This window comes from Diachasma alloeum, unplaced genomic scaffold (genome assembly GCF_001412515.2).
Source record: "Diachasma alloeum isolate Michigan unplaced genomic scaffold, Dall2.0 Dall_scaffold_00183, whole genome shotgun sequence".
NCBI lineage: Eukaryota > Metazoa > Arthropoda > Insecta > Hymenoptera > Braconidae > Diachasma > Diachasma alloeum.
Genome location: NW_021680349.1, coordinates 2,838,194 through 2,860,682, shown reverse-complemented (window position 1 = coordinate 2,860,682; position 22,489 = coordinate 2,838,194). Strand labels below are relative to the sequence as shown.

Sequence of the window (22,489 nt, the reverse complement as noted above, 5' to 3'; positions counted from 1 at the left end):
GAGGCCGAATCCGCCAGCCCTACCAGCAGACCCAGCTGACTGCATTGAGCACAGTGAATCGAAAAGCACAGCAAAAGGGACATGATTTGAGTGAAGACGTGGAGAGGATGGTTAGAGGGCTCAAACGAGCGACGTATCTCTAATCCAACACCATAGGTTTCGACCAGTGGCTATTTAGTCTGCATTGTATCGGATAAAGGGAAAGGGCCACCCTCAGTTACGCTGGTATGTCCCTCACCCTTGATTTCGGTGGCCAGAGTCACCCTCTCTGTCGCGTTTCCACGTGTAAAGGGGTGCGGGGGCGAGAGGGGGAGAGGGCGAGATGTCGTTACTTGCTTTCCCATCGTCTCTCTCTTTCCCGTTTGTGCCTGAAGCGCCAGATCATCTCTCATTCCACCCTTACAACGTGCTCCTCTCTCTTTACCCCCTCAGTTGGAATCAATTGCGGTCGCCATGACTACCGTAATGGAGATCCAGGAGGCACACTGCGGTGGCTGTGAAAGGGGTGCCTTTTCCACGGAAGGTTGACCAAAGCCATCCACCATCATCGGAGAATGTCGTGTTACTCTCTTGTGGTGTTAACCGTCGAGTGCCGTAACGAATCAAAGACCGCCAAAGTGGCAACAAAGTACTTGAGAATGGGGAGAAGGGAGAGAGGGAGAGAGAGAGAGAGAGAGATTCGCTGAGGGCCGCAACCTCACTTAGCCCATCCATAATGTTTGCTCGATTTAACCTTTAATCTTTCGAGCAGTCAAAAACCATATTAGTGCTGGCTATTTTTGGAGGAAATTTCGAGGGACTTTGGGATTGATAATTGATAATTTTTTGGAAGGCCGATGGAAACTGGGAATTTCAGGTTAATTATTCCATGAAAATTCATGGGAGTCATAAAAATCCGGTGAATATGTTCAGAATTTTCGGTAATGGAGATTCAGCGTAATTTGGCAGCGAATATTCATGTTTTCATTGAAAATTCAGGGACGCTGGGGAATTCTCGTCTTCCTGATGTTAAGCATCGGGAATTTCATTCAATTTTCAGGGAAATCGGAAATTACGGGATTCTTTTTATCTAGATTGAATTCAGTGGTGTTCTCTCTAAAATTAGTAGTCAAATATCTGTGGAATTTTAATTTTTTTCTGGCAGTTTACATCACTGTTAAGAATCTAGGATCGCAATTCCATCACAATTTGACGATTAAATCATTAAAAACTGTAAATTTTAATTCAATTATTCAGGAAAAAATTTGGGAAATTCAGGTGAATATAATCACTCTGAATTACTTTAATTTTTCGAGATCTATGGCCTCATCTAATTTCATTATATATTATTCATTATATATCAATTGATTAAATAGAAAATTTTTAATCCCCAAATGTCAATTTTTGTAGCAACAGGAATTCTTTCCATCGAAATGGATTCTATTTTAATGCCTCAAAAAAAAACTTAAATAAAATGAAATTTACTAATCCACAAATGCTAATTCCCAACGTCAATCCATTATCCCCGCAGCAAACTGTCAAATAAAGACAGTGTTCCTATAAAATCCCCTTGATTTTCTATCCCAGGTTAAAAAGGGTTGAATATCAAAACCCGTGAACAGAATCAACCCCCGTAGTTTCCGATCGCGTGATCCCAGTGTGCACCCTTGCCGATTCCATACATGATCAAAACACCCCCCGAGGGCAGTTATAAATGCAAGCAAGTGCATTAATACATGCCTACCGTGGGCAAAATTTTCAAGCCATATCAAAACCTCGACGTGTAGAGAAAGGGTGACTTCAACATGCAAAGTAACATTTTAAGTTTTCAAATATCTTTCAAATATTCAACGGATGTATCGTATTTTGACGCCTTGGATGGGGAAAATTGAAGGCTAAATCAGCTCTATTAGACAGGTGGGGAGTTGCGTGTGAGTTTGTACCTGTCACTTCAATCCTCGAAGTACGTAAGACTATTGACGCGTCAGAATCATCTTCAATTTTTCAACAAACGTATGTGGAGGAAAGTACGGGGAAAAGTCTAGTACTTCATTCTGGATTATTATGTGGCAAGTGGGGAAAAATATGAAACGTTTAATTTCACAACCCCTTGTTGTAATGGCTTAAGTTAATTTAAATAGTGCTCAGCAGACTCTAAACACAAAAATGTGTCTTATTGGTAACTTTACGAACATTTACAATTTCATGAAAACATGCAAAAAAATTTAATGAATAAATAAATTAATGAATAAATTTCAGTTGAATTGTTCCGGGAAAATTACTGAAAAACAAAAAAAAAAGAGAAATCTTTCTTTGAATTCCGGATTACTCGGAAGTTTCAGGGAATGTCCTGGAAATTCAAGGGAATTCGGTAGTAAATATCCATTTACACTTCTAAATTTATGTAAATTGTGGAATTTTTGTCTTCCTGCCACTAAAAAATTGGAACTTTATTTGAATTTTTGGAGAAACTTGAAAATGCATTGACTTTTTCCCGTTAACTCGAATTCAAGCTCTTTTTCCGGAAAATTCTGCCAAATTTCTTTAACAGTGCTGGAATATCTAAATATAAGACGTTTTTTCCGTCTAAAACAAAACATTTTCTCATCTTCTGACACAAAAAAACAATTTTTGAAGAAATTCTGGCTTTATCGTAAGAGTTCATGATCAAACCGTGAATACTTCACCGAATTCTTACATTGTCTGACTCATTATGTGGAATTCTTAATCTCCCAAGCTATTCATCTTTGAGCGATGAGATATTCGGGGCAAGAGATTATTTTTGTGATATAATGTTGCTATTTCTCTCAGTGTTTAAGACGTTTCATATGACTTATCCATTTTCCTCAAATTTACTGAGATTCTAAATTTATTGAGAGAGTAGAAAGAGTGATGACAATTCAAACAGGATCATTGCAAGATCAGAATGGCGTAAAAACCTTAAATATAATTCTAAAAAAAAAACTTGTTGCCAGCATTTTTAATTACAAAATTTGTTTTACCCTTATTCTACTGCCTCCCTTCAAATTTTGCTTCATGGCCGCCATTATTTTTCGTATAGGGGAGGATGGGGCAAAACGGCCCCCCTTCAATCGTCAATATTTTCCGATTCAATAATCCGATTGGGATGAGTTAGAGCTCGTTTTGAAGAATGAAAAATTATCTTCAAAATGAAGTTGAAACTGAGAATTTTCACAATGTCATTCACAAGTTATTGACAATTGAAGGGGGGCCGTTTTGCCCCACCCTCCCCTATTGTATCTCCGCTATAGATTTCTAATGGAGAATTATCCGTCAAGACCAAAAACCAAAGTGTTGGGCCAAAAAATTTCCCAACATCATTTAAAAAATTATGATTTCTGTCTCGATGCCCCATAGAGGAGCAAAAAATCGATGATAAAGATGGGAAGGAGAAGGGGTAGATAGTGGAACGAGCGATGGAACAGGGGCGCAAACATCCCTAGTATAGTCAGACAGGAGTCAGGCGCACAGTGGCATTTTGTAAATTAAATTTTAAATATTAAAAAAAGTCGGACCTGCTCCCGCGGTCTTTTTTTTCGTTCAGCACTGCTAGTGTTCCACATACACACGTGTGGCGTACATATACCACTACCAATCATCACTGTACGAATATATTCGACAGGGGTGGGGGGGCGGAGGGATGGGAAGTTATGCCGAGATGAGAAGGGGTGCAACCGTGCGCCCTCCGGCAGCCATCTCACTTACTCATTCGTCAATAATAATTTTATTCGTGGGTGAAAAATTGGAATTTTCTCCCCCTTTCATTCGTCTCTGTTTTTTTAACGCTTTTTTGCCAATTTTTTTTTATATAGAATGCAGTGGTGCATAGAGGAGTGCAAGGTATAAAGCTGGACCCCCTGCCTATGCACTGACGCACAGAGTGCTTTTGATCGGCTGCCCCCCCCCCCGACCAGCCACTTTTTTCTCGTATCCAACGAATGAAATATGAAAATTGCAATAAAGCGCCACTCTCCGGGGCGCGCGTCGCCGGAAAGTTTTGATTTCATGTCTACAACCCGCGAGGTGACCTCTTATATTCCACCAAACGGCGAGGGAAAATTTGCTAGTGTATTGATTCAATTTTTTAACGGAAAATTTTTCCTTTTTTTGGGAAATTTTCGATTTGAGGGGCTTTTAGGCTCGATAATATTTGAATTAGTCATGAAGGGATGGAAGAAAGTAGATGAGTAATGTACGGAGAGAAATATTCAATGAAAATTACGTATCTTTTCCGTAATTCCGGAGCGAAATGTGGTTGTAGAAAATTTTACGGAACTGTCACGGAATTTTTCTGGAGCGTTTCGTAATTTTTATCTGAATCTCCTGTGAAAAATGACGATACCGTCACTTAGATTTTCTGAGTCGATTCCGTAATCGGCGAATGAATTGTGAGTTCCGTAATTTCTACTGAACATTTCTTCTCTCCGTGCGGAGGAAAGATTTTTGTTATTTGAATTAATCATGACGGAATGAATGAAAGTTTAAGAATGAATTTTTACGATTTAGTTCGTTCACTTTTTCACGCGAGATAAAATGGTGTATTATGGTGCGCCTTCCTCGTGACCTTCAGATGGGCACAAGGAAGAACTACCCTACCGGTGTGAGAAATTTTCTTGTAACGCTGAGGGAAAAGCTGCTAGAGTATTGATTCAATTGTTTTTCGAAAAAATTTTCCATTCTTCGGGAAATATTCAATTTGTGGGGTTTTTAGACTCGATAATATTTGAATTAGTCATGAAGGGACGGAAGAAAGTGGATGGGTAATGGAGGAAAGATTTGTACTATTTTATTCCTCCAGTTTTTCGCGGAGGATCAACATACTCGATATTATTTGAATTAATCATGACGGAATAAAAAAAAGTGAGGAATGAGTTTTTACGATTTTATTCCTCCACTTTTTCGCGTTCGATAAAATAGTGCGTTATGGTACAAGGCTGATTAAGCCTATAAAGTATCCTCGCCGTCGAACGAATCGTAAAATATTCTCCACAAACAGGTATTGTTTCATTGAATTGCATTTCGCTCCATGATTACTTTTCGTACAGTAAAATTTGCCACAATTTTCTATGTAATTTTAATCCAACTTTTCTCTCTGTGTAACCCCCTCCCCTCCGTCCCACCACTGACAAAAAATCAAATACACAACAGAAAAAAAAATAGAAAAACTAAAAAATTTGTACATTTTGTCAAGTTAAAAAAAAATCACAAGATAAATCTAGCACTTTCATTTTAGAAAGAGTACATAAAGGAACACAAATATACATGTTATTGTCAGCATTATTATTACCCTTCAACCCTCTCCTGCATTATTTCAATTTTTTCGAAAACTTAGCAATTTTTCCACTTTCGATTTTTTTTTCAAGCTCAATTATTATCTGAATTAATCATGAAAGAACAAAAGGAAGATGAAGAATAAAGAAGGAATTTTGTACAATTTTATTCCCCCACTTTTACGCGCCGGATAAAACTATATATTTTATTCTTATTTTTCATCCTTTACTTTAGGTGAATACGTAGACGAATATATACAGGCGCGACCAGACTGATAAATGATTCATGTACGACCCCTTCTCGCCAGTTTCCCGGGGGCGCACCGCTTCAAGTAAAACTCGACCCAGCGAAAGCTGGGAAAATATTAATATCCTTATACAACGTATATATAAATTTATTTTCCCTCTTCTATTTTTCTACCGACGACGTGAAAAAAATTAATTAATGCTGTTGATAACGTAGCGGAGGGGGGGACAACTGTCTCGTCATGCAATTATCGATTCGAGTGAAATTTCGAATGGAAAAAGGAACAAATGAAGGCATAAGATTGTAAAATAGTTCACCTCGCAATCCTGAATGAACTAAAATATCTATATTTTAAGATTTCCCAGTGGACAATGGAGAGGTACAAGTTTTCTCCACATATATACACAACAGAGTGAATTGTTCAAAAGGTTAGAACGAGAAGAATACTCGTGCACTAGTGTTTCACGTCGTTTAATATTACAATCACAAAAAACCATTTCGTGCTCTTGTTAAATATTAATACGAAAAAGAATTGCGTCGTTCTTTATTGAAAAGGAACATCGACCCTTTTCCCATTTCTCCTCTACTTTATATTTACGTTTAAACAATTTTTATTTTCATTCTACTCCAGCATTGTCCGCGGAAAGTTGTGAGTCATTGGCTGGGGATTGAATCGAACCTGAAAATCCATGGGAAAACAAAGTGGAGGCATGAAGGTCCGAAGACGATTGAATGAATTCTTAATAACTCGTCAGAGCTGCTCTTATGGTAGTCAGGTATAACTTCCCTTGAATTTAAATCAATAATTCATGGTATGAGAATGGCAGAGTGAGAAACTTTAACTGTGAAATAATTCGATTTTCTCAGCTCATTCCAATGCTATTGATTCTATGATGCGATGTATTATGCACACAGAAAAAACCTGAACGTAAATTACGTTTGACGCCAATATGATGTTTAGTGGGCTTTTTTCTGTCATAAAAATTGGCGTTTAGGTTTCAAAAAGTCGTATTTTACGGTAAAAATAAAAACGGAAATTAGCCCAAACAAAGCGGCTTTTATGTTCCACCAAGAGTATTTCACGCTTAAGAAATCGTAAATTACGATCTTATTTGAGACGTGTTTCACGATTTATTCATGTATAATTTATTTTTAAAAACAGTGTATTTTACGTTGAAAATAACTTTTTATTCCTCGTCGTTAATCACGGATAAGTGTACGTTAAATCCGAAAAAAATAATCGTAATTTACGAATATGTCACCGATAATTACGGTTACATAAACGTAATTTACAGCGATTTTGAGCGTAATTTATGAATGCGAAATTGAAAATTATGATTATGCCAACGTCATTATGTCAATGAAAATACTTGAATTATGTTGGAAGGAAAAAATGAAATTTTCCTGAATTTTTAAAATAAATTAAAACTTTCATAAAAGATTTGATCCAAAACCGAATACAGATATTTTTAAAAAAATTTATATCTCGAGGTTTCATGGCATTCTAAGTCATTTGCAAATAAAATTAGAGAATCACAAAATCCATAGATTAGAAGGCTTTCATTCGGCTGTCGAAAATCACGAAATTTCAAATGCCACTGAAAATTCAATGGAATTGGAATAATTTTAACAGGAAGACAAGAATCCCCCGATTGACTTGAATTTTTAATCAAAACATGAATACTCAGTATCAAATTACGTTTAATTTTCAATTTATCGGAAATTCATGAACATATGTCCCTGAATTTCCTCGACTTCTATTGATTTTCATAGAATAATTAAACTGAAATCAACAGTTTCCCTTGATTTTTCAATACAGAAGCGACATTAAATTTCCATCAGGCAGGAAAAAGCTCTAAAAATGTCAAAGTTCCTTGAACAATCAATGAAATTTCAACCCTTCAAACCGCAAGAAGTCGATAATTTCCCAATCACCTTAAATCTCCCCATTTCCATTAATTTTCCTACAACAATCAAACCAACATCCACCGTTCCATTAACTCCCCCCAAATCTGACAATTTCCATCTCCCAAATTCCTTCAAATTCCGCCAAAACTCTAGAATCCTAAAACCTTCCAACACTCGCCCTCGAAATCAGCCCCAAAAATTCAACAGTGCACACCAACAAGCCTATTCCTCTCATCAAACCTGGAAGGACCCAATCCTCCCCCTCCCCCCCCTCCCCTCACCCGATCGTGCAAACGAATATCCACAACGAGCTGTCCCTCTCGCAAACCCCACGGAGTGGGAAGTTACGTCGAAGTAACATGTACACACAGCGCAATGGCGTTCTACCTCGGCATAACTCAGAATTGCCGAGGCCCCGCAAGGCTAGAATTGACAGCATAGCACTAACATTGTATGCGCTCGCGTTATGTATTTATGTAAATGCATTCGGTTCTAACCCACCCCACCGGCTCTTCTATACCATTGAGCCGCGCACTGCGTCTCTCAACCCCCTCCCCCTCCCCCCTGCCCCTCGATACGCCAAACGCCCCGAAGCAGCCACGACAGTGGCTCCACCGTCGGGCGCCCCCTGGCGGATTACACCCGAAGTCCAAATGTATTCTAACCCCGATAGAAGGTGAACATCGATAAATCGGTGAGGTCTCGATACACAGGTCCGGAAGACGCGTTTGTATTGGATTTCAGAGAATGGGTGGCACTGAGAGGAGGGTGGGACTGGGTGGTTTGTGTATAGATCAAGATAAATCGCCGTATGTCGGGTGGCTCGAGGGTTTGGGGGGGGGAGGGGGGTCGAGGGGGCGCCACTCGGTCGAGTGTGTTGGTTAGATTTGAGAGTAGGTGGGATAGGGCTTGATCACCNGGGTGGCTCGAGGGTTTGGGGGGGGGGAGGGGGGTCGAGGGGGCGCCACTCGGTCGAGTGTGTTGGTTAGATTTGAGAGTAGGTGGGATAGGGCTTGATCACCCAGCTACCGCATAAGCCAAAGGATGGAGGTACCTCTCCTACTCGGCCAAAACCTTGCCAACGGTACACACAGCCCACCCAACACAGCTCTACCGATCACATTAATCAGAGGTTATTGCGTGCATTCCTAATCATCCGAGGCCCCTAACTATTCCCAGACTCTGATTGGTGCATTACTCGGTATTTCCGGTATGATTCTGCATTCCAATTGGCCCTGGCTACCTGGGACGCGCGTTTGCGCTACCCGAAGAGCCTCGCGCTATCTCTCTCTCTCTCTCTCTCTCTCTCTCCGTCATCCGCGCGTTTCCTGGCATCCTCTGAGAGGGTCGCTCTCTGTTCTGTGACTCTCTGACTCTCCGACTCCCGTCCCACTGTGCCCTTTCGTATGTATCGTTTGTCCTCATCCTGTGGTAATGGTTACTAGTGGCTGAATTCAATTCGGTGGAGGACGATTCCGGTTTCTCATCTTCGCGTCCTCAATGTCTGATTTCGTAACCACTTCCGGGTTGGGGGGATGATAGCTTGGCTGGGGGGACTGGGGGGTTGGGGGCGGCGGTCAGGGTTGGGAGAGTAATTTTTTATTTTTCGGAAGTTGTTGGTTCACATGAGATAAAGTAAGTTTACACTGTTGAAAAAATTTAGCTGAGTTTTCCGGACGAAGACGCGGAATTCTTTTTAAGGGAGAACGTCTGTGGAATTTCAAGTTTTTTGGAAAATTCAAGTAAAGTCCCATTTTTTTCGCGGCAGGAAACCGGAATTTTAACAATTTATGTGAATTTTCAAGGGAAAATGAATATTCAGTGCCAAATTTCCTTGAATATTCAGGGAGTCCCTTTAAAATTCTTAGAATTCAAGAAATTTTTGAAAAGATTCCCTGAAAATTCAGAGTTTTCACTAATTTCTCCGAGATAATTAAATTGAAATTTATAGTTCCCACAGATTTGTCCCTGAAATTATGAATTTTCAATGATAAAATTCCTTAAAATTTCAATGGAGAATTTTTCACAGTGTAATGTATGCATATTGTTGTGTGATAGTTTCAATGAAAAATTCACAATTTTTACAGAAAAATGGAGGAGAATCTATGAATTTCAGTTGAACTATTGCAGAAAAATTAATATAAATCAGGAAAATTCACATAAAAATCCTTGAAGTTTCAAGAAATTTTTAATTCAGTATAATCTGTTACCGATAAATCAATTAAACTACGATATTTAGATTTTTCTCTGGCTTGAATATTTGGAATTTCATTGAATTTCTATTGATATTCAAAATTTCACGATTGTTTCCCCCTTAAATCGATTTCAATCCCGCTCTTCTGAAAATCACTACTAAACCATATTACTCAGCTCTTAAAAGTCCTTTTCAAAACTCCAAACGAATGCTGTCAGCAAAATTTTTTTACCCGCGAACAGTGATCCTAATTTACCATTTGTCTGAGGGTGAATCGTTTCTCAAATAAGGTAATACACTAACCAGGAGTTGATAATCGATTTTCGACTATTGGTTCTCTCAAAAATTCTTTTATTTTTCGTGAATATTGCATGCCCGAGATGCGGAGGATACATCGGCAATAATTATCTCCAGTAATTAACAATCTACTTTCAATTGGAGTACCACGGAAAATAGCAAATTCGTAATATCCTACAATATTGGTACTTCACCGGTGCCGGATCCACTCGTAGCCTGTTGCCAATCCTCCCCACCCATCGCTTCCCTCCCCCTCCCTCTAACCCTCCCCCCTCCCCCGCAGAACTGTTCACTTTTCCCTCATTTGAAAATATATAACATTGAAAACGGTATTGGCCTTCGCTCGAATTCCGAGCATTTTCAAATTTCCTATTTGTAAATAAGCAATCAGTGGATACGTGCTGGAGGACCAAGGGTCGAGGGGGTGTGGGGGGGAGTTAACTGTCCAGTGTTTCGCTTCGACATCCGGCCCGAGCGACAGTGTACCCGAAGGTAGGTGAGACAATTAATCATTTCAATTAATGGACAATTCGATCGCTCAACTCGTCCTCGAAGAAGAACCGATGAGGAGCGGGTGGGGGGCGGGGGGCACACGACGACCGGAAAATCGTTCCTGTCCTTGGCATGGACAACGTTTTTTTCCACTCCGCACGATACGCCTTCCACCCTTGTTCACATTTTCGTTCGACGTTTTCATGGGTGACATGTGTACCTACATTTCGGGCTTTCTGGTGTCTCCGTCCCTCAACGGGTCAACGGAAGTTCGTTATTTCCCCGACGGAAATGTTCCTGACGAGAGGCGCAAAATTGTTGAAAACTTCGTCACATCGACGAAATGACGGTGAAAAGTTTTGGGTTTTTTTTTAAGAGGTGAGAAAATGTTTTGAATGATGAACAGGGAGATTTTCAAATTAATGGAATATATCCACTAATTGGGAGATTAAAAATACAATCGTGAAACCCTAGAGTTAAGAACGTGTGACATTATTGAACGGTTTTATGCGTGCATTGAAATTTCAAGGAAATTCTGCATTGAAAATTCAAAATTTGATGGAAAAATTAAAGAAAACCGTAAATTTTGGTTCAATTATTCAATGAAAATCAATAGAAATCGGGAAAATGTTTAATCAATTGAAAATTCTGTGCAAATTGATCCTGAATGTTTCTCGCTTGATTGAAAATCCAAATGAGTTGGAAAATTCTCGTCTCCCTGCTGCTTAAGAATGTTGAATGTCATTGAATTTCCAGTGAAATTTAATTTGAATGTTTTTAGAAGTTCGTTATTTCCCCGCCGGAAACGTTTGACGAGAGGCGTAAAATTGGTGAAAACTTCGTCACATCGACGAAATGACGATAAAAGGTTTCTGGACTTTTTTTTCGAAAGGACATGGAAAAAAGTTTTTAAGTGACGAATCGAGAAATTTTTAAGTTGATTGAATATATTCGTAAATTAAAAGATTAAAATGATACTACATTTACGTTTATATTATAATCATGTCACATTATTGAAGGGTTTTATACGGCCACTGGAATTTTACGGAAATTCTTGATTGAAAATTCAAAACTTTACGGAAAATTAATCGAAACTGCAACTTGTTCAGTGCAATAACTTCATAAAAATTAATACAAATTAATATAAATCAGAGAAATGTAATTAAGTTGAGAAATTCTCGCCGCTTAATTGCATTTTCAGTGAAATCTAAAATGTCATAATTTTTTCTCGGAAATCGAATTCAATGTCACTCTCCTAAAATTTACGACTAAATTTGATTTCAAGTTTTTTCCACCAGTGAGAGAATGAAATATTCCCTCACCAAAAATATTGCATCTTGTTGCAAAATGAGAAAAATATCCTTCCCCATCAACATGTTCAAGAATTTTTTGTAAATCATACGAAATTCGATCAATTAATAAAATGAAAATGCGAGAGCTCTTTCCCCATTCGCAGGAAATTTTATCATTTTTCAAGGCAATCAGAAAAAATCTTGTTAATTCGTCGGTAGCTGAGAATAATGCGTTAAAGTACACTACCTCCCCTCCCGGGATTTTTGCAATCGGCAGTGGGGTAGAGGGTGGAGAGACCCCTGCGGCCGTTTAACGAGGTTAGCGGCGCGAATTACTGCGAGGTAAAAGTCTGATTGAGAAAACTCTGCGCAGTGGTCGACGCAGTCGATGAAACAAGAGGGTGAAAAATAAAGGAGTGAAGTGAAAAGGAAAAAATTCAGAAACGACGATGCAGAAATGAGATAATATAATATTAGCCGTAATGCGGTAGCGGTAAAGCGTTTAACTGTACAATGAACATTGGAGGAAGGACTTGGAGAGTAAAAAAAGAGGAAATAACAATGGAATGAAGACAAAAATTGATGAGAATAGAGTGGAAAGTGAGTTATAAATTTTTTCTGATATAATCGTCAATTTTTCACGATTTTCTTTTTCACAAAAAATTCGAACCTCCATCGCAATTCACTGGCTACTCATCAAGAAATAAATAAAAAATATTTAATCGATTTTGAATTTTTGAATAAAGAGAATGACAAAACAAAGAACAGAAGAATGACGACGCGAAAATGTGAAAAAAACATCGCAAATCTGATAAAATAATCTTTTAAAATTCACCACCCTCCATTTCCAATTCGCCATTTTGTCGAGACACTCTTCGAAATTCCGGTTATCCTCCCCCAAACGCGCAAGAAACCGGAGTAGGGCTGGTAAATAGGAAATAAGTCGGAGCCCGAGGGTGTTCGACGGATTTAAGACCAATTTGTCGTCTGCGTCTCGTCATTGGTGCAAAATTGTCAAATCGACAGAGTTTATCCACCCTCCGCAAACTTCACACCCTTAGAAACCACTCCAGCTCACCCATCCGTTGAATTTCCCATCCCCTCACCCCTATTTCCTCCCCCACCCAATCTCTGCAGCATAAAGAGTCATCAATTCGCGAGAAATTCGTTAAACTTTGAATTTTCCACTCGGAAATCAGTTGCCCCCCTCTGGAAGTGTGAAAAATGCAAATTAAAATTCCTACTCCATCAAGTCTCATGCATTCAAAAACTTGTTACACGCATGGATCGGCATCAATCATTGGTTTTTGTAATATTTTCGTTGACATTTGAAAGTTATAAAATAATTGATAATTTTAATTTTCAATTGACTGTGAATTAAATAATTGAAAATACGGAATCGTTAATTGATGATTAATTTAATAATTTCAAATTGACGAGTGCTCTTAACAATTCACTTCTTCGAAATTCAACTTTATTTAAAATTTATGATTCTGCCGATGTCTGGTTACACATAAAAAATGCGGAATATAGCCAGAATATTCTTTATTTGGATGAAAGATTGCTGGATATTCTTTTTATTTGCAATGTTTCTTTTTTTCTTATTTTTAAATAGCCATGGAAAAATGTTTTTGAATGAAGAGGACGGAAATTTTCAATTTAATGAAAGACATTCCAAAATTGAAAAATTTAGAGTAATTTTGCACTGAATTTTGATGTTTTAATCCAAAATTTTGAATTTCATTGAATTTTCAATGTAATCTGAGATTTCATGAGTTACCTTCATGAATCAATTGCAAGACTCACTAATTGGCGAAAAATTTGTTAAACTTTTGTTTAACAAAATTTTTTAATGTGAATTTTTGCTACTCCCCTGACATTGTGAGTGAATTCATCATAAAAAATTCAAAATTTCATGATCGAATCAACGGAAACTGTAAATTTCAGTTCAATTATTCTAGAAAAAATAACGGAAAATTTTGTGTCATTTGGTACTAAACATTGATGTTTGAATAAAAAATTTTGAAATTCGTTGAATTTTCACGAGTCAATCTCATAAATCACTTCCAAGAGTCACCAATAATCTAGAAATTCGTTAAACTCTGAAAGCTCCACTCAGAGACGAGTTACCTCCCCTGAAAGCGTGAAAAATGCAAATTAAAATTCCTACTTCACCAATCCCCACACACATCGCTTGTTACCCATAACAAATGCAGAAGATAGCGAGAATATTTTTCACTTGCATGTCAAAGAGATTACGGGTGACAAAAGTGCACTAGGAATGCATCCCTGAATATAACCGTCTATATGGATATGTCTCGTCGTTAAGAATGAATATGGAGAGAGTTGGGGGGATGGGGCTGATGGTGTGGATGTGACACGTGTATGTTTCTTGAGATGAAGTGGAAACTGGAGTCTTGCAGTGGCACTGGTGAGTTGGAAAATAAGGACCAAGTGAGAGAAAGAGTTTTATATTATACGAAAGATACGTGGAGAGAGAATGAGTGCAATAGTTGGAGAGCCGACGACTCGGGTATGACTCCAACGATTCTCATAATAGCTCCTCGTGTCTACTACTCACCACTCAATAATGCATGCCGGGCTCATACGCAACCCCTTGACATCATAGACTTTTAAACATTTTTCTTCAGCTTTTTCATTTTTTTTCCTCGCATTTTCACCTGATGTTCACCGCGGAATCATATATTTCATAAATTGAGAGTGTGGTGAGTGTCAATGCGAAATGGCATATCTTTCTCTCAAAAACGGTCCTTCAACAGACAATTTTGTTAAAAATATTGTGAATGCATCTTTCAAAATGTTGAAAGAAAAAGATTGTGAATTCTTGAATGTAAAAAAATAAAAATTTTCTAAGTAAGTGTAATTGTTACTCGTTATCACGAATCAATTACATTTTTTTATTTTAGTCTCGTTTAGCTTTGCTATATGGATGGGCTCCCTTTTATCGCAATTTGTCAATCATTCTATCGATTGAGACGAGCCGTAGAATGAACGAAGATTGAAAGTGTGATGGGTCGGCCATCTTGTTTGGAGGGGACCCTCCACTCGGAGGTCAATTAGCGAGGGATGATGGCGTCAAGGAAGTCACGATGGCGGAGTCGGGAAAACCGAGTAATTTTCGAGGAAATAATAGTCCTCAAGTCTTAAGGAAAACCTGAGAATTTCGGACTGAATCGAACGCAAGAGAAGACGAGAATTTTTTTCTCTTGTCAATTGGAACAAGACGACAAAAAATACGTAATGCTTGATTTGTCTTGTCTTGCGGCATCACTATTTGTTAACTATCAATAAATATTCGTTTGATCATATTCAACTCAAACATTCGTTAATAGTTAACGAACCTCATTTAGAATAAATGAATCATCCTATCATTGTAGATAAATTGAAAATTCCAATTCCTCCGTATATTCTCCTCAAATAAACCCCCGAACCCACTCCTTTAAAAATTTTTGTAATTGCTGTGATCGTTATCCCACCAGATCCATTTTAAATTTTAAATCTCTGACGTACGGCCCTCACCTGTGAATACCATCGCCTCCGGTTGACAGTCGAACGAGCACAAAAAATGTTACAAAAAGAGAATAATGAAGGGAATGGTTATATTAATCTTAACGGGGTGAAACAAACCCCGAGTGTGTTACACCGCGGGAATACGAAAATGCAATTAAAGAGGAAATATGCGATTCACTTCTACGGAGTCGGGAGAATGAGAAGGAGAGAGTTACTAAGGTGCAACTGTGCAGTTTAGTGCGGAAACGAGTGAGACACACATGCATATTTAGTGGCGACACGCGTCGTTAGCATAACAAAGACGCCAACGATATGGACGATTCGAGAGTTGTAATATACCCTCTACTAACGCACTTACCCCTTCCCCATCACCGCTCGCGCCGGTCTTCCGCAATGATAAAAATTGTTCCCAGAAATTGAAGAATTACTTTTACAAGCGTGTGATTTAATAGTCTTGGACAATTGGAGTTTTGCGTGGTTTTTTGAAAATTTTTAGTTGAAAGTTGAATGATAAATAGCGGATGCTTGTTTTTTTTCACTCGATGATGAAAAACAACGAAAACTAAGTCAATTTTGACGTCATAATGCGGATTTTTTTAAATTTTCCTACAACTTATTCATTTTGTATTACACTGTTAATATTTTCTTGCGGTAATTTCGTGTACAGCTTTTGAGAAAATTTCATTACATTGTAGTTCAACTAACATTTCAAGAAATTTTGTCACAGAAAATTGAAAATTTTATGGGAAAATCAGTAAGAACTGTAAATTTCAGTTCAATAATTCCATGAAATTTGAAAAAAATCAGGAAAATTCAGGAAAATTTGCTCTTGAATTATGAATTAATTGGAAATTCAGCTCAATCAGGTACAGAATATTCATGTTGTGATTTGAAAATTTGAGTTGGAAAATTCTGGCCTTCCTGCCGTTGAAAAATGTTATGTTTCACTGACTTTTCAGTGAAAACTGATATTCCATGAATTTTCCCCCGCGATCGATTTCAATGTCATTCTTTTCAATGTGGATACTCAACTGTCCTCGAAATTTTTTCCCAACCGCGTAAATTAATTCTCTATCAAAAATGATTTCCAGAAATTGAAAAATGATATTGGCAAGCACATGATTTAATATTATTCAACTATTATTACATTAATTTTCTATAAAAAAATAACTTTCCACCTAATTTTCATATCCCACCATTTCCTTCAGCAAAAGAAGCCGATAACAATCCAATTCCGAAACTGCTCCATCTCCGTCAGACCCCCGTATTGAAAATATGAAAATTCCTTGAAATTCAGCCGTCAAAAAGCTTCCTTATTTAACTTTATAATCCGATTTGATTAGAATTGATTTATCACGAAATGAATGGAAATGGAAATTCCACGTTCTACTTTCCCGCTCCCTATAATAGATATTCATCAAGAGGATGATAAATCCCAACTCTCAAGCAGAAAAAAAATCGAGGGATGGAATTCATCGCGTGCGTGTCACAACGTATGAATTCCAGCGTTTCAAGAAAACCCCCGGCGGGGGTTTGCAATAGTCCACCGAAAACCCAAGTAAAAACAACAAGACATTGAGGCAGCAATATGTAACAATGCAAAAATGGAAATTGACGTGAATGAAGAATGAAAAAGAACGCGCAAAAAAGACGAAAGAAATTGTTGTTTTTTTTTCTTTCCTTTAAGAATAAAAAGTTAGCAACACGCACGGAAACCTCGTTAATGGTGTCTTAATTACGAGAGGACGTTCAGACGCTGCTTCCCGGAGATTCCATGCAAATTCGCTGGGTAATAGTCGCTTGAACGAGAAGACCGAGTGTTTTTTTTATTCTCCTGGCGTCATAATTTTCTCTCCCCCTTTTTCTCTCTCTATTGGCCAATAAAGGAAGGGACATACGGCAACTTTGGGGGGGGAAGGGGGGGGGGGAAAGTAAGTATCTTATTTATGAATATTTATACCTCACCCGGTATTTAGGACCACTAGTCAACCCTTTTTCCTCCCCATTGTTACGTTTTTTCATCATTTCCACCCTCTTTTTTCCGTCGATACACAAACCATACTCCTCATTGTCTTGTTATAACGGAATAGGTTTTTTGCGCATTTATATTCTGAGTTTGCCGATGAGGGAATTATTTTACAAATTCATATCGCGTGCATGTGGAGGCTATCTTCGGAATCATTCAATTATTTGGCATTGAGCTTTTGGAGATATCTTGCTTCATATAATTTGAGACGTGCGTTTCTCGGGAAAAATTCGCAAATCCTTTGGAAAATTCGTGAATCCCCTGGAAAGTGCGCGAATTGTCTGGAAAACTCCGCAATTTTCTGATGCAGAATGTTCCAAAAGACTTGAATGTTCTAGACATCTTTAGGAATTTTGTAATTAATCTAGATGCTAACGCTCTAGAAAATTATGAGAGGTTCTAGAAAGTTATAAAAAACAATGGGGACAATTTCAATTGAAACCAGAGTTGAAGACCAGAGTTTGTACCAGAGACATCAGACAAGATATGAATGTTTTTTTGAGCTCAAATGAAAGAGCGGGTCGAGAAATGGCGTGCTAAGGCCTCACAACATGACAAATGTCTGTAAAGATGATGTCTGTTTTCAATAGCCACTGCCTTATTTAAACAGTTCATAAGTTGAATAGTTCGATCGATTGGTGAAAACTGAAATTGGAGGCCAATGAGGTAAATAATTCTTAAAAAATTATTTAAATCAATAAATCAATAAGAAAAATCAATAAGACATCATAATTTTGAAACAAAAGATACTCGAGTGAAACATCGAGAATATCTAGACCGCATATTTACATATTTCACATAGATCTTAATGACAATGTCAACTTCATTCAGATATTCTGAGTTATTTTGTCCGCACGTGGATGCATAAATAAAGGAAGTAATGAGGGCGATCATTCTTGTTCCAGCAAGACTCTCCATTCATTTTTTTTCCAGCAGAAATTTGAAGAGACCCAATTAAATTGGTTTTCAAAGTTATTTCAGTACTAGATAATATCCTGAAATGCCAATGACAGCTGTGACTGACATATTTTTCATCACTCTGGATGTAATTACGCCCGATAATACTGTCACCAAAAATATGCGAAATATCCTCCTTTTAGACTGAAAACTCCACTAGATTATTCCTCTCAAGGATACTAAAAAAAAATAGTGAATCGTCATCCAGGCATCATACGTGTCGCACATCAAATTTCGTCGCCTATTTTTTTATCGTCGACGGAATGACAGGAAATGACAGGAAATTATTGCGAGCAATGAAGAAGTCAAAATCGATTCTCATGGAAATTTTTCTGGCTCTGTCAGACCAGAGATACTCGGTGGATATCATTAGTAATTTTCCGTGAGTTTTATGTTCAAGAAAACGAGGCAGTTTGAATGATTGAAAAGATTCATAAAAGTGTTGATTAAATTATGCCAGAATACTGAAGGTGAAACTCTAAACGCTTTATATTCAGCGATTCCATATGAAAGATGGATAAAACTAAATTGATATTCAAATGAACATTAAAGATAGAGCAAGGGCAATGAAGGATATATTATTCGTCTGACACACGGGAAAAGGCCAATTTATTTATAATTTCAAGTTCTCAATGCACTCAATTCTAGAGTGTGAATTTTAAAATGAAATTAAAAATGAATCATTGATTTTGTGCAGATTAAGTGGATAATGTTATTCATTCAGTGATGATTCAATAATTAAATTTTATAACTATCATGAAGAATTCAAACTTTATTTTTTTCACAGAATTGAATGAAATTTCGATGTAATCATGAATAATTTATGCAAAATATCATCAATTTTGTATGAATTAAATGAACAACATTATTCATTCACTAATGATTCAATAATAAAATAATATAACTGTCACGAAAATCTCTAAACTTCATTTTTTCCAATGAATGAAACAAAATTTTTACGTAAGTATGAATAAAAAGCAATTGTAATGAAAATCGAGATAGAAAATATTATTAATTCTGTGATAACTCCATAACATTTGATAATTCTCATGACGACCTCAAACTTCATTTTTTACCACTGGATAAAATAAAATCTGATATAATTACGAATAAAAAAATTTGTAGTTAAAATGGAACCATTAAAATTTCACGCCTCTTACGAACAGCCTCAAACTTCATTTTTCTCCCCGGAATGAAATGAAATTTTGATGTAATCACAAATAAAGAAAATTGTAATGAATATTGAGATGAAAGGATCCGCTNTTACGAACAGCCTCAAACTTCATTTTTCTCCCCGGAATGAAATGAAATTTTGATGTAATCACAAATAAAGAAAATTTTAATGAATATTGAGATGAAAGGATCCGCTCAACCGTTAAATACCCCTCTCTTTTCACCACTTCCCATGGAAAAAAAAATATAAACAAAAGCCAATCTTAAAATAAATAAAATAAAATAAGATAAAATAAGATAAAATAAAATCTGATATAATTACGAATAAAAAAATTTGTAGTTAAAATGGAACCATTAAAATTTCACGCCTCTTACGAACAGCCTCAAACTTCATTTTTCTCCCCGGAATGAAATGAAATTTTGATGTAATCACAAATAAAGAAAATTGTAATGAATATTGAGATGAAAGGATCCGCTCAACCGTTAAATACCCCTCTCTTTTCACCACTTCCCATGGAAAAAAAAAATATAAACAAAAGCCAATCTTGGGGGAATCGACAAATTGGAACACATGCGCCTCCATCCGGAAAAACGTACGAGGAAAAAAACATATGATCACCTCAGCCCTCTTTATTTTCTCCCGACCTGTGTCGAGCCAGCATCGCTAAAGCCCCGAGTTCATAATGGACTTTTACATGTAAATGAATACCCGTGAATATAATATAATACTGTTGGATGCGGGGGAGGGGGGCATATATACGGTGGGATTTGTGTATCGAATGACGTTGCGCATCGTTGACTCCGGCAAATGGAGAGTGCGGTATCGTCAACGACAGACTATGAGTACAACATGTGTTGAGGTAGTTTTCAACACTTTAATGTACCCGATGACATGAATCGAACGAAATATTATGATTTTCATTCCTCTCGAAATAAAGCTAAAAGTATTCATATTTCGATTGTATGAAGTGATACTGGCACTCGTGAATCCAATCATTTAATAACAGGAAAAATGAAGAGGGAAAATTGAATGAATGGGAAATAGAGACAATTTGAAATTGAAAGGAAGTCATTTTTTTTTCACGAAACATGTTTAGGGAACAAGGACTGTTAGAAGTTTTTTGGAGGAAATTTTCAGAAGAGTTTTTGGAAATTTGTAGCAGGTGAAAGTTACACTGGAATGTCAAGGAATTTCGTCGTTGGGATTTTAAAGTTGATGAATGAATCAATGAGAATTCATTCAATCAATAGAGAAACTAATAGACATTGGAAAAAATCAGGCAAATGTACTCTTTGAATTTGCATTTTCTTGCTACTGAGGACTTTGAAATTCCATTGAATCTCCAGTGAAATTTAAAGTTTTACGATTTTTTGCTTTCTAAATCCATTTCAATGTCACTTTTCTGATGGAGATTATTATTAAACTGTTCATAAAAATTCAAATTTCTTATAATAGTGAATTCTATGAATGTGTGAGCAGTTTTTTTCTTCAATTATTGTTTGATAATTCTGTTTAGCATTAAACAGAATTATTAATCCGAAAAATTTCATGTTTTCAAGTTCGTTATTCCTTGTGCTTTAGATGAATCAAACAAATGTTAATTTAAAAAATGGATTTATTCAAATAACTCGTGATAAAGCTTTCATTGAGACTCCAACTGCAACAGAAATATTGCTGGAAAGAATATAAAAATAACAAATAAATAGTTTCGTTTATTTCGAATGGGTCAAACCTCTGAATGTACCTCCGCAATGATTTCTATTTGTATCATATCAATGAAAACGATCGCTTCGCAACCAGAATTATGAACAAAACGTGATTTTGTTAGAATTGGTCAGAAAATTAAGCTTCATTCTCGCTTGATGGACGTTCAGTTTAAACGTGAGTCACGGCTGAATAGCCCCAGTCGTTCCCTCTCCCCCGATCATCTATTTATATTAATTATCGACGATTAGCAATACCAATTAATCGCATTATCGTCGGTGCTGCGTCATGCGGGGTAAAAGGGGCCTGTGTGTGTGCAATGATAGAAGTGGGGAGTCATTCCAACCAAGTATGCACTTCTCTCCCCCTTTTTCCTCATATTTCCTCTCATCCTCGCGAGTAATTTACTGTTATTGGTCAAATTATGCTACGCACGAACGCATATTTATGTGGCTAATTATCGTTGACGATGAAATAGCGTTAAGAATGATGATCATAGTTGGAGTTGATGAATTCAGTCGAGAGTTAAAAATAATGAAAATGAATATTTCTACTTTTTCCGAATTTTTTTTACGTTTCATAATTGGAGGGAAAAAAAACAGTTGAGAACGAAGAAAAAGCCCTCGAGGAAATGAAGGGAGAAAATTCCAGGTATGAGGACGTATTCACGCACAATTAATTCTCTCAATAATTCCCAATCGGAGGCTCAAGTTAACGTCTCGACGACTGCCGGTAGTTGGCACCACTGGGCTTCGTCGCTAATAATTATGTGTACCCTTAATTAATTGACTAATTGCTATTCCGATTACCGGCGGAGTCTTGAAATCAAATTGGGAAGTACATTCATTATTTTCCTTAATCACTGGCTTTCTTGAAGCACACGAGGAAAAAGTATTTTTGAAGAAAATTTTGTGTCGTTCAATTAAGAATTTCAACATTCGAAATTTAATTATCAGAGTGCTTCATTCTAAAATCAATAATACTACACTGTTAGAAATTTAAAAAATAAATAAACAATAGTTGCACTTGAATTCTCAATGTTGTAAATTTGAATTCAATTTAGGATCAAATTTCAATGACATCTATCATTTTCATTATCATGCGGACTTGAAAATTGCAATTCCAGTGAATATTCCAGCATTCAACTGATTTTTCTATAACAATTGTTACTCCGTTGTAATTGTAATAACAATTGTTAATTAATTGTTAATTTTCATCTACTTTAAAATACATGAAAATTTCGAGTGAATGACTGATTGTAATGGCCTGCAGAAGTCTTTAAAGATGACAATTGTCTAAAGATGATGTCTGTTTTCAATTGAAAAGCGCAATTGTGACAACATTGTCCAGTGGGGTCTAGGAGTCTCCCCTGGTTCAAAACCATCTTTAGAGGCCCT

General features: G+C 37.0%; 1 protein-coding gene across 3 annotated transcripts in view; it reads right to left on the bottom strand.

The window, feature by feature from the left end:
• The window catches only part of LOC107047590 (protein bric-a-brac 2), a 251,942-nt gene that overhangs the window by 77,341 nt on the left and 152,112 nt on the right, over positions 1-22,489 (bottom strand). The window lies entirely within an intron of this gene.